General features: G+C 39.0%; 1 long non-coding RNA gene across 1 annotated transcript; it reads left to right on the top strand.

Annotated features, from left to right (window-relative positions):
- Positions 1-12,453: 12,453 nt before the first annotated feature.
- Positions 12,454-12,915, top strand: LOC149966383 (uncharacterized). The gene is made up of 3 exons (XR_016480304.1): positions 12,454-12,607; positions 12,684-12,819; positions 12,886-12,915. It is a non-coding gene; the product is annotated as an uncharacterized LOC149966383 (long non-coding RNA).
- Positions 12,916-14,649: the final 1,734 nt, after the last annotated feature.

Genomic DNA, 14,649 nt, shown 5'->3' with positions numbered 1-14,649 from the left:
AGGCAGTATACTTTTTTTATTTTAATAAAAGTAATTTCATTCATAAACTCTCTCTCTCTCTCTCTCTCTCTCTCTCTCTCTCTCTCTCTCTCTCTCTCTCGAGATGATTCCGTCGCGACCAGACGTGTCGATTCAACGCTCCGCGCCAACGGAGTTTCTACCGTTTTGTCGCGATATTTTTCGGCCGTGTATCACTGCCACTGTTTAATTCCCACACGTTTCGCATAATACCACGTTACCGTAAGTTCCTTTTATTATTTACGCGCAGTATTACGCGTTTTTCTACCCTTTCTGCTGACTTTCGTACGCGTTCGAAGCGAGGCCTTGGCCTTCAGCTTCAGACGATTCAACATGGCTACCAGCCTAGACCCCCCGAATGTTCCGATCGGCGGGACCTCGGTAACTAACCCTCTTCAACCAACGAACCGCTCCTACTCAACAGCTGCTGCGAATGATCACCTCTCGGACCTTATTCGCCCTGCTCCGCGTCGACGTTATTCGTTCCGCTCTCGTCCTGCTACTGAACCCACCCGCACGCCATCGTCTCGACAAAACATCCTCTCCGCCGATCACGGTGTCGTCTTCGATACTACCACCTACCGCTACACTACCAACGATCTCCTCACCGCCATCAAATTGGTCATCCCACCTCACCAGGTTCACTCTTACGGTCGCATGCAAGGCTGTTTTCACATCTACTTCTTGGACAAGTCTTGGTCCCTTCAGCTCCGTGCCACAGGGCTAGACATGGCGGATAACATCCACATTCCGTGCCAACCCGTCGGAGCACCCGCCACGCGCGTCGTCGTGTCCGACGTCCCTACTTTCTTCAAAAACAGCTACTTACGGGAAATTATGTCCGATTACGGCCAAGTCATCGGTCCCATCCGCACTCTGCGCATTGCCAACGCGGACCCCGACATGCCGGCTGCCCTCAGCTTTCGGCGTCAAGTCAATGTGAAGTTTGCGACTACGCACGCCCGTGACGCTCTCCCGGAACGCATATTCGTCGATTTCGACGACGCACCTCACACGTTTTTCCTGTCCGTGGACGTCAACTGCCACGTCTTCCATCTCCCACTTTGGTCAAGGAGAACCGTCCAGATGCCTCTTCGCGTACCGCCGATCCTATACCTTCCAACGCCAACCTTGACTAATCTCCCATCCAACCCGTCCTCGATCCGGATCTCTCGCATCTCTCAAGCCACACTGCAACGCCCAACACCACGACCGCCTCCTTTGCACAGCCTCAACCGATCAAACCCACCAATAAACGCCCTTCTACCTCCACCACCGATCAACCCGCCCCATCGAAGAAATCTCAACCGCTCTCACCTCCCTCATCGATTTCCGGAGCTATCCCTGACACTTTTTCCCAGACCAGCGACATTGCCGACCCGTACGTGGATGACATCATGGACACCAACCCCACCGCCTCCGCCACTCTCTCCGACTCCGACCTCGCCGCCGTTTTTGACCTAATGCACAAATCGACCGTGTCTCCGACCGCCCACCTCCGACTCTACACCGACGACATCCCCGCTTTCTTCCGTCAACTGATTTCCATCCGCACAGACCCCTCATTCATCAAGCCAGCGCCCTCTCTCGATTCAGCAAGGGCGCCCTCTACCAGTGGATCCGAGTTCCCCATTTTACGTGCCTGCCTCGACTTATTTTCTCGCGTCTCAGGCGCGCGCGTCAATCCCCTGAAATCCACCGGTTTGTGGTGTGGCACATGGATCGGTCACCTTGACTCGCCTTTAGGTTTTACTTTCCGGTCTGACGGTTGTCGGTTTCTCGGCGTTGACCTCGGTCACTCGCCTGCCTACCTAGAGCGCAATTGGACGACTCTCGAGTCCAAACTCACGCGGGTGCTTTCCCGTTGGCGACCAGTCAAGCACCATTGCTCCATTTTTGGACGCGTGCTTATAGCCAATAATTTGGCCGCTTCCGTCTTATGGCACGCTTGCCAGGTTCTTGTCCCTCCAGCTGATTTCCTCGCCCGATGTCAGTCGCTTCTAATCTCCTTCGTGTGGGACCGCGTACATTGGACCTCGGCCGCTACTTGCTCATTGCCCCGCGTTCGCGGTGGGCTTGACTTGGTCTCCGTCACCGCCAAGATCTTCAGCTTCAGAGTGGAATTTGCACTGGCCCTTGCTCAAGGTGGCTTATCCTTGCCCGCTCCCACCCTCACCGCTAGCGTTCTTCTATCCGTTTCTGCCGACCACACCCTTCCGCGCGCCTTATTATCTCACACCGCTGCCTCCCCGCATTCCGCATTTTATCACTCAGTCCTCACCGCGTGGAAGGTCTTCCCTCACTTCCTCCATTTTGCTTCGAGTGAGTTTGAAGCTCTCTCTTCGATCCCTCTTTTCGGCAATGCCGCCATCACAGACGAATCTGGTTGTCCCTTCTCGGCCAACCTTCACCACCGTTTCACTGACTTTGGTTGCTCGGTGCTATCTGATCTTCTCGACCCGCTAACCCACTGGTGGCGGCCTTTCGCTCAGCTCTTTCCTCCCGCTATCCCTCGTTCGCGATTTTTGGTTAAATCCCACGCCGTCCTCCGCGGGTCCCTTATGCGTCTTTACCCAACGGTTTTCGATAAGCAGGGCGTTCACCCCGATTTCGTGTTTGGCGATCTCCCGTATCCGGTTCTCCGCCTCGCGTCCTCTCCGGTCCACCAAAATACCCCCCTCCAGTTCGCTCAACCCGCCACTTTCATCTCGTGTCGTCCCGCTGCCGTCCCGTTCACGTTAACACGAGGTTTTTGGCACGTCACTCGCGTTAGTCGATTGTCGTCGCGTTTAGCCGCCGCCACTCAGTGGCGACTTCTCCACTCTGCTCTTCCAGTCCCTCGGAGACTTATACACATGGATCCCTCTCACGCCTCCCCGTCCTGTCCTTACTGCCCGGCTCTTGGTACGGTGGCGCACATGTACTATGACTGTCCAACAACGGCCAACGCCCTCAACGATTTTCTTAGTTTTCTGCAAGAATTTACCGGGCATTTTCACACTCGAGACGAGTATTGGTTTTTACTATCTCCCACCGATCACCCAGTCTGCAACTACGGCTTCGTCTTATTTAAAGACGTCGTCTACCGCGCTGGTCTGGACGGCGCGTGTCTCGTCGACGGCGCTCCTGACTTCCCTAACGCTTGTCACCGGCTATTTCACCGCGCCCGAGCCAGGTTTCTACACACGCTCCACACCTACTATCTTTGGGCCCTAAGTCGAAATGACCAGTTATCTTTCGAGGCTACTTGGGGCTTAGCTCCTCGTCGTTTTTTGCAATTTCTGCCCGCTTAGATAGTCGTTAACCATCTGTTATCACTATCACAGTATGTAATACATTTTTATTTTTATTTTTTGTACATTAATGCGTTAATCATCATTATTACTCTGTTTTTAAGTTGATCATTTTGTGGCTGCTCTCTTACTCACTCAACTCAATTTGTATATTTTGGTATATATGTTCTGCTTTGAATAAAGCTGTTATGAAACCTCAACCTCTCCCTCTCTCTCTCCCTCTCTCTCTCTCTCTCTCTGAACGGCTAATGAAATATGCCGCTCCCTGGCATCTCCCTCTCTCCCTCTCTCTCTATGCCGTTACAAGTCCACGGCGGCGGCGGTGGAAACTGTGCCGGTCACAGGAGTCTTACTCTTGCCTATACTAGGCTCGTGTAAGACTAAAAACGAAAACACTGTCTATACAAGAGATCGTCCATTTTAACCCCTCGGTGAAAGATGACGGGGCCTTTTTGCCCTCCTCAGACCCCTAACGCTACCCTCATTTACATCCGTTGACGCCAGGTGGGTGCACTTACAAGGAGACATCCCGAGGTATTTCTCACTGATTTTGTTTCAAACTCGGGGGTACAGTCCCGTTCAAAAGTTTCCGGCCGTTTTTAATCGATGACCATTTTGTTCCTATTATAGCTAGGGAGACCACCGATACGTTTTTCGATAGGATATAAACAAGACAAATAGACGCAGTTGTAAAATTTAGTGTAACCTACATAAGGAAAATGAAAGGCGGGAAATTGCGAAACCCCACCAAAGTGACGTCACGAAAAACTGATGAAGCAAGCGTTATAGTAGGGAAAACAATGTTGATCAAGACAGAAAAGTTTTGTTTTTTCCTAGAATTGTGTATGTGGGAGGTTATGAAATTATGTATAAAATATTATAAATATTTATTTTGAATACGTCGTTTTTTTAGACGAACAAGATTCTAGTTTTTTATTGAAGACGTTTTGAGGAGATTACTCCATCACTGATATAAGGAATTTTTTATCGGTGATTATTATATAAATTAATAATAGATCGCTGAAATACGCTATTGGAACGAAACAACATATCACAATCACAGCAGCTTCTAAGTTTTCGCTTTTTCTGACAATATGGTCCCCAAAAGCCTTCGCGCCTAGTTTTAGATTGAATGTTACCGCTGTAAGTAACAGGTTCATCAAAATCCGAGGTGCTCGGTTGCTGTAAACATTTTTCACTCGATTTTAATTAATCCTGGTTTTATGCTGGAAAAATATTGTTTTTTTTTTAAGTCATTCCGCCGGATACGTCACATGACCCCTTAAGAAACCACATTTTTGTTAGAATAGTTTTTATTGTCTACGGATGTAATCGGTGGCGTAAAGAAGGGGTGGGATTGGGGAGGAGTAGTGTATCAGATTTGTTACCCGTTGTACCGCAAACAGAGTGCACACCACTGGAGGTCCTTATCATATTGTCATACGCCAGCGAGCACAGGCCGGACAGGTGACAGAACAGCCAAGGCAGCGAGAGAACCATACCGCTGACGATCTCACCTTCGACGCAAGCCGCTCATCCCGGCAGAAGGTGCAACAATGGGACGACCAACCCCTCACTTCACACACAGGAGTGGGAATAAGAGCAGATGCTCTAGCAACTCCAGCCGACACCCTACCTACGTAGGTAGAGAGTCATACCCTTCAGTAAAAAATGTGTGTGAAAATCACGGATTGTTTTTGGCAAAACAATTGGGTAAAATCTATAAAAATGGGTAAAATCAATAAATTTTCGGTCAGATTGTAAGGGTTTACAATCCGTCATTTTGCCATGCTATTTTACGTAGAGAAAGTTTTAACTTGAGTCATGAAAAACATTTTTGGTTGTCATGGCAAAACGAATGGCCATTGAAACTTTCCCCTTTAGGAGATTTCAAGGTACATGAAGGTCTGTGGACACTGCTTACACGTCACTTTGTATAGAGTTCCAAAAGTACCTTCGTAAGGTTTTATATCCCCCTTTTCCCCAAGGAAATAAGAGGTGTTTGTACTCCAACTACCTAGCGGGTGGTCGTCCGCCACATCTTTAGCTCGTCGGTGACCATTGAAGCCATCTTCACTGTTCACTCTTTTTTAGGGTCATCTCTCCATATAGGCAAATATAAAAAATGCTTAAACCAGACATTTCAACTTTGTGGGCAACCAGACTTAACGTGTTAGAATTTGGAAAAATTTTGAAGGCTTTAAATAATTGTTAACGCCTTAAAATAAGTTATTATATTATAATCGTTATTTCCAGAGGCATCCCTTAGGGGATGGGGGAGGCTCCCCCCCCCCAAAAGTTTTGGATAGTCGGTAAACTGAGGTCTAGTTTGTGACTTGGAAAAATTCCGGGTAGACTTGGTAAAACAACTTCTCCCCCTTAAGGGTTGGAGTGTGCAATAGCTGGGGGTTTTACCGGGCAGTCGGGGTCCGGCTCTTGTAACCTATAAGGGCTGTGGCTTCGGCTCCGGCTAACGGAGAGGGTCCAGGCAAACTGGCCGTCTGGGAGGATTGGGTTGCCTGCTGTGGGGCGGAGGGTCTCCGTATGAGGCGCGGTGGTCCTGTTTCCCGGCCTTTTGGGGCACCAGCGGGTATCCGGTGCCAGCTGTGCCGGGTGACTTGGGCCACTGTGTGCCCGTTGTTCCCCTTAAGACACATCTGCTCTTATTCCCACTGCTGTGTGTGAAGTGAGGGGTTGGTCGTCCCATTGTTGCACCTTCTGCCGGGATGAGCGGCTTGCGTCGAAGGTGAGACCGTCAGCGGTATGGTTCTCTCGCTGCATTGGCTGTTCTGTCACCTGTCCGGCCTGTGGTCGCTGGCGTATGACAATATGATAAGGACCTCCAGTGGTGTGCACTCTGTTTGCGGTACAACGGGTAACAAATCTCATACACTACTCCTCCCCAATCCCACCCCTTCTCTACGCCACCGATTACATCCGTAGACAATAAAAACTATTCTAACAAAAATGTGGTTTCTTAAGGGGTCATGTGACGTATCCGGCGGAATGACTTAAAAAAAACAATATTTTTCCAGCATAAAACCAGGATTAATTAAAATCGAGAGAAAAATGTTTACAGCAACCGAGCACCTCGGATTTTGATGAACCTGTTACTTACAACGGTAACATTCAATCTAAAAGGGGTTAGTCGGTCAATATCTTTTATAATAAAATAGTGCCATATAGATATGGAAGTCTAATTATTTATTTTATCCAATTGTTTTTCGTATTCGTTTATATTACTATAAATATTTTTTAATTTTTGCAGTTAGTATTGCGCACCCTCTGTTCCGCTTTTTATTTCATTTTTAGAACACACAAATCGATGAGAAATTATAGAAAAATATGCACCCCCGTCACTGATTATAACAATTAAAAAATAAGCTATGATGATAAAAAATTAAGAATTTTAAAAAGTAGGCTTCCCGCCGAGTGAGTGGTTGTTGTTGAACAAACCATCCAGTCGTTCACCGTGAATGAGATCCGTCAGCCTTAAAAAATTAATTCAATCGCTCGGGCAGATATCTCTCGACTCTGCGGCCGCGCTTTCTAATGAACGAACTATTTGAAACGGAAAACCCGATTACTATCTTTAACTGATGGCGAACGCTAATTGTAATACGAAAGAAATAACGAAATAAGTGGGATTTTTGGCGTTAAATGGACTTGGAATGTTATCATTATACCTGTTTTACATATATGACGCGATAGGTGGGCGACTTCAAGGTAATTAAAATCCCGAAGCACGAGACTGCCTCAGAGTACGACCGTGTAGACAAAAGCGGTCTATTCGCGACCAAAAACTATCGCTACGTCGCCTTTGGTTCGCCATTGAAACCTAGATAGGTAGCGGCTAAAGCAGACGCTATTAGTTTTTCCTCATCGTTATTCGTAAATTTGACTTTATAAATAATGATACTTGTATTTAAATACAATTGTTGCATCGTTTGCTAATATTTTGAAAAGTGTATTTAAGATAAAACGTCCTTATGACTTTTTTAGATCATAGGCACAACCTCAGAGAAGCTAGCGCCGTACGCCACCTAGACTCGATTCGGTCGAGAATAGATACAAGCGACCCTGAGTTAAGCCGAATCGATAGCTAGTTTCACAACAACCGCATCAACGACATACTTGCCGCATCTTTAACGCTCATTTTATTTTAACACTCGCCCTTGATGAAGATAACGTAGAATAGCTATATTCGTCATCTGGTAGTGGACGACTCGTAGACTTCCTGTTGACATGCCGCATGAAAAAGACCAATACCGTTTAATTTCCAATATCATATAATGACTCGCACACCCAGTAAATCAATGACTGCATTCGGAATCGTAGATGTCCAAATATCCACACCAATAAAAAATGAATTAACAAGAAGCGAAAAACTTACCATTCACAAAACACAGAAAGCCCCTTGACTGAACGACTGTAGACGGAATAGTTAGGGCTCTTTATAAATAAAACAAACGAACCCAATTGATGAACTGCATTAAACGTCTTAATCAGTCGAGAAAACGTTTAAAATAAATTACGAAGTAATGACGACCCAGTTAATATTTTCTTCATAAATGAACTATTACCCTTGAAACCTATTACGCTAAACACACAATAGAAAAAAAAGACTGAAAAAACGAAATAAATTACAAAAAACTAACGGGTTCTACTTTTAACCCTTTTATCTGCTGACTGCGCAAAAACAAGATTTGACCTTTAAATTTTCATACATAAAATATTTAGACTTTAACAAGTTCACAAAAATTAAAAAACAAAGTTCAATAAAGAATATATACAGATATTCATCCGTTTAGTAAAATAACCCGCCTTATCATAATGATTCATTTACTCTAAACTTCCCTGAAGGAAGTCAAGGCTCGGCGGTGAACTATCCGCATTGCAATAAACGACCCGTGTTCGATTCCTGATCACGATCAAATTTTACATTAAAATACTAAAATATTTAATTAAATATAAGATTAAAATAATTTATATATATACTTGTAAAAATCCCCGAAGAAGGAGGAACAGTTCCTCCGAAACGTTGGATTTTTTAAATAAATAAATATAATTTATAAATATTTAATTAAATATAAGATTTATATAATTTATAAATATTTAATTAAATATAAGATTTATATAATTTATAAATATTTAATTAAATATAAGATTAATATAATTTATAAATATTTAATTAAATATAAGATTAATATAATTTATAAATATTTAATTAAATATAAGATTAATATAATTTATAAATATTTAATTAAATATAAGATTAATATAATTTATAAATATTTAATTAAATATAAGATTAATATAATTTATAAATATTTAATTAAATATAAGATTAATATAATTTATAAATATTTAATTAAATATAAGATTAATATAATTTATAAATATTTAATTAAATATAAGATTAATATAATTTATAAATATTTAATTAAATATAAGATTAATATAATTTATAAATATTTAATTAAATATAAGATTAATATAATTTATAAATATTTAATTAAATATAAGATTAATATAATTTATAAATATTTAATTAAATATAAGATTAATATAATTTATAAATATTTAATTAAATATAAGATTAATATAATTTATAAATATTTAATTAAATATAAGATTAATATAATTTATAAATATTTAATTAAATATAAGATTAATATAATTTATAAATATTTAATTAAATATAAGATTAATATAATTTATAAATATTTAATTAAATATAAGATTAATATAATTTATAAATATTTAATTAAATATAAGATTAATATAATTTATAAATATTTAATTAAATATAAGATTAATATAATTTATAAATATTTAATTAAATATAAGATTAATATAATTTATAAATATTTAATTAAATATAAGATTAATATAATTTATAAATATTTAATTAAATATAAGATTAATATAATTTATAAATATTTAATTAAATATAAGATTAATATAATTTATAAATATTTAATTAAATATAAGATTAATATAATTTATAAATATTTAATTAAATATAAGATTAATATAATTTATAAATATTTAATTAAATATAAGATTAATATAATTTATAAATATTTAATTAAATATAAGATTAATATAATTTATAAATATTTAATTAAATATAAGATTAATATAATTTATAAATATTTAATTAAATATAAGATTAATATAATTTATAAATATTTAATTAAATATAAGATTAATATAATTTATAAATATTTAATTAAATATAAGATTAATATAATTTATAAATATTTAATTAAATATAAGATTAATATAATTTATAAATATTTAATTAAATATAAGATTAATATAATTTATAAATATTTAAAATGATGTAGAATAAATTATAGTACCTAACGTTATAATTTCGTAAAGGACATTCGCCAAAGCGGTTTTCGAAAAACACCGTAACTTAACAAGCTTCGGTGGCTCAGTGGTTAGAGTAAATCTCTCACGCAGCAAACCCGGGTTCGATTCCCGGCCGGCGCCAAGAAATCCCCAATACAATTGATACTAAGACGAATACCGTGAACAATTTGTGGAAACCCTGCCATTGGACGTTCAGAGGTTGCATAACACTCAGCACTCGGTCCGTCCCGAAAGTCAATAAGGAGAAGTTGAAGAGAAAATGCCCGTACAAACACGACACAAACACAACAGACTCAACAAACACGAACGCACACGACTCAAAACCCACAACCGTAATAACACAAACTCAACACCCACAACCGTCATAACAGAAAATCGACATTCACACGCTACACATAAACATTACAATAACGAAATATCCAATCAAACTGAGTTAAAACTCTCGCGACAGTGGGCGTTAACGAAAAAAAACCTTCCAAACTAAACCCAACCGCAAATTAATCCGTTAACGCTCACCATCGCACAGTGGTTTTGCCACCCCTTCGACAGTCCTAGCAACTGCGTACGCCATGATTAACCTTTGCACGGAAAATGTTCGCAGGACAGATACACAAACCCCTCCTAACCTACCGGAGAGGTAAAAAGTAGTTAAATTTTTTAAACCATAATTCAATAATCATTTTTGATTTTTTTAAATAACTGAACTGAATCGAAACTTAGAATATTATATAATTTTGAACCTAAGTATACAGCATGCTTTTGACCTATTGTTTTGAACATTTTTTCGGGTATCAGATTTTTCTCGGTAATAAAACCTGTAATATATAACGTATGTAGAGTTACATCTTTCTTATTGAAAAAATAAGAAAAAGTACCGTCGCGACAAGATCAGTCAACATAGAATCGATCCATAGACACAACGTATCATTGATGCCGAAACGTTTAGCAGCATAAGGGACTTTATCAGAAGCCCCCTCGATGTCCAGAAAAGCAGCTAACGCTATTTCTTTGAACTCAATTGCACGTTCAAGGCAATTAATTGTGCCATGAAGGGTAGTCTAAGTAGATTTGCCCTTTTGATAGGCATACTAAGCGTCAGAGAGGGGTGTAACACTAGGAACCTCCTCTCTAATATGTCTATCAACTAATTTATCCAAGACCTTTAGGAGAATTAAAGTTAGACTGATTGGTCTATATGACTTCGCCTCGAGATAACTGGTTTTCCCGAGTTTAGGAATAAAGATAACCTTTGAGTGCTTCCAAGAGCCCGGTATATTCCCAAGAGAAATACCGGTCCTGTAGATTCTGTACAACACAGGACAGAGAATATCAATTGCATCCTGTCTTGTAGGGCTTAAATGACTTTATGGCCCACATAAGCTTGGAGTGAGTGACAAGTTGTCACTGACAACTTGTTTTGCCACATCGCAATCTATCTTTTTAGTTCTTTTGAACCGAAGAGGAAGATCATAAGAGTCATTTGTATCAGTGACTTTGGAGTCTGGAAAGTGAACCTCCAGCAAAGGCGTTAGTGCTCCGCAGATCCGGCTCCAAGGTCGGAGCCGGAGCAAATATCGGCTCCATATATGTGTTGGAGCCGGAGCCAAAAACGGCTCCCCTAAAAAGCCGGAGCCGGAGCCAGGAGCCGGAGCCAAAATTCTAGAGCCGGAGCCGCAGCCAGGAGCCGTATCCGGATCCGACTCCGGAGCCGGCTCCGATTGCACTTATTTTTTCTGTTCTAACAGTTTGGTAAAATAAATTTTCCATTGACCTGGCTTTTTATTTACTTGATCCTCGTCGTTTAACTCAATTTCATTATCATTCACATCAACACTACACATGGTTTCTCCATAATTAAACTTCACTTATTCGATTGAAGAATTGTCATGGTATGAAACCGAAACAAAAGAACAAAGTCGCGGCACGTGGATAAGCGGCACGCTCGAGATCGAAAACGTAGGACTCATGAGTCATGAGTTGAAAGAAAGAAACGAAGAAGTAAAGATCAAATATTTCTGAAAAGAATAAATTACGACTGCTATGACTTACAGACCTAGAAATCAGAAACTTTGAAGTGTGCGCTATAAATAATTTCAAATATTATTTAAAAAAATATATATATTCTGCCTCATTAGTAATTAGTTTGTGAGTGTTGGTGCTTAAAGAGTGATCGCCAAAATTACTATAAAATGTATTGAAGCCGGCTCCTTTAATTTGGAGCCGGCTCCTGGAGCCGGTTTCAAACACTTGGAGCCGGAGCCGCGGCTCCAGATCCGGCTCCGGCCTTCACTGGAACTGGAGCCGGAGCCGACTGGAGCCGATACGGTTGAAGTCGGAGCTGGAGCCGTATTGGAGCCGGAGCCGGAGCCATGCGGAGCACTACTCGCCGCTAATGGGGTGGTTACAGGACTAACCCTACCCCCTCACCAGCCAGACCACTCTCACCTTCACCTGAAGCCCCTGTGGGTTGGACTGACCCTTCTTTAACGTTGGAGGTTAAAGAAGGGTCAGTCCAACCGTAATGTCGGAAATATCCGACAAGGAGCCCAAGGCGATATCCCACAGTTCTCCTGCCAGATCAAAGTCCAACATTTCAGTAGCAGAGTACTCTGCCACCGCTTCAGGCTGCGCAGGAGTGTTAGGATTTTAAGTACTTTAAAAGTCCCCGTATTCACCCCTGAATAAGCAGAAAATTCGGCTTCATTTATGGCTGTGACAGACTCTTCATCCATCGGATGAAATTCTTGTCACAGATAGAGGTGACTACTTTCCAAGTTCCAACTATCGAAAAGATTATGGCCAACTCGGATTACTTGCTGTTCGCCCAACAGCACGTCATCAATGTTGGCTGTGATGGGACAAAACAGCGACCAATGGAGGCTAATTTTTCAGAGGTGACATGCTGGAAGAGGGTAAATGCTTCATTACAAAACCGTCAATCCCAAAGCTCTCAGAATTCAAGTTCTATATTATTTTTGATATCTGTAGACAGTAACCTGGCGGACTCAAGCCAACTCTGACGCCTTTTCCAATGCTGTGATCCTTTCCTAAATGGAAGTGATGTGCTATTAGGGATGAATTTTTCTTATCCATAGTTATTAGAAAAGGTTGAAAATGAGTGAAAGTATTAGCTATCATAACGTGGTTGATTCTGGATTGATCTTTTTTAACGAACCAACAATATTCTTAGGTTTTCTTTGATGCTGGACAAGTTTCACAATGGCAAAATGGATCTAATACCTAATTGAAAATAAATTCAGATTAATTCAAGAAATTTTGCAAAACAGTGTTTCTGGTCATGAAAATTTAAAAACTCTATCGATTGTTTGGAATGACATGAAACACCAAATATTCTTCAAAAGAAAAAATACTTTATTTTGCCTGGCACATTTTAAGAAATTAATTGAACCACAGTTTGTGTAATTATTATAATTTTTATCAAAATTTAAAAAATAGAATAACAAAAAAGATATATGGATAACACACTAGAAAATGCACATGGTTAGAGTCTTTAAAATTATATAATTTATTTGCAAATTATTATAAAATTAGCATATTCAGTATCCTGCCAATGAAGTGTAAGTGTAACAAAATATAGGGATCAGCCTAATTATTTCAAATAAATTCACTTTTAAACTTCATTTAAAGCAATGTTTTGCTTCATTTTAAAAATTTAATTTATGAAAATTTTTAATTTAATAATCTTACAAATGTGAGTTATACAAACTTGAGATGTAAAATGTAGTACACAAAATAGGGATATACGATTTCCATTTTTGTAAAATACTATTTTCTAAATATCTTTTCAAACAAATTTAAATCAAATAATTTCAAACATCTTTTCAATTCAGTAAAAATGAAAATAATATAATTTACAATTGACATATTACAAGTACCGGTATTTAAATTTTAAATTTGTTAATCTTTACAAATGTGAGCTATAAAAACTTGTGATGTAAAATGGTGTACACAAAATAGGGATATACGATTTTCATTTATGTAAAATACAACTTTCTAAATATTTTTTTCGAACCAATTGAAATCAATTATCAAACATCTTTTCAATTCAGTAAAAATTAAAATAATATAATTGACATATTACTGGTATTTTGGTGATCATTATCTTCACCAATTATTGAATAAAAAGAAACGTTTTTTGAATATCAAGAAAAAATAAGTTTGGTCAAACATAGCTAGTTGCTATAAAACATTTGCTTATACATCTAATAAGAGATTATTTTATGTTGAATCTAACAGTGTAATATATTACTTAATCATTTTTTGCATGCAAAATGAGGGTGTGAAAAACTTAAAAAGCAATTGTGAAATACTTAAATAACCAACTTAGCAGAAACCAGTTAACAATTATCCACAGTTTGGGGTTGCAGAATATTTTAGCATTCATTTTATCAATCAACCAATCAGCATTGACAAACCAACTTGCCTTGAGAGTTTTTGGAATCACATTCAGTCTCTTGGCTCCCATTTCAACAGTTCTATAAATCTTCGTTATAATTATTACCTTACATTACGTTTCAAAGTGTTAAATGTGTTCATTTTCAGTTTGATTTTGTTATGAACACAACGCATAGGGCAAGGCATACTGATTGCTTTATTTTCAATATAAAACCATGGAAAATTATAAAACTTTGTTTAAGCAATAGTCATTAAAAATTCAGTGTAATATATATAGAAAAGTTGCTTAAGCCAATTAACTGAATAACCTATTATTAGTAATTGTTAGAATTACTGCAGTTAATAAACAATCTATTTGGGGGAGGGAGGAAATTGCACACTTTATGCAATTTTTTCAAAATTATTAGTTTCCCAATTTTGCACTACTTTGCACTACCACTGTAAATTATTAGTAGAAATCTGTGCATTCAGGATTTTTGGTTTAAACTTTTTAGCTACAGATTGAAGTGCAGGTAAGCAGCCCAAAATAGGAAAGAAA

The sequence above is a fragment of the Leiobunum rupestre genome, chromosome 1 (genome assembly GCF_980474605.1).
Source record: "Leiobunum rupestre chromosome 1, qqLeiRupe1.1.hap1, whole genome shotgun sequence".
NCBI classification, from domain to species: domain Eukaryota; kingdom Metazoa; phylum Arthropoda; class Arachnida; order Opiliones; family Sclerosomatidae; genus Leiobunum; species Leiobunum rupestre.
Note: the sequence above shows the minus strand (reverse complement) of the source record. Positions and strands in the feature narration are given on the sequence as shown.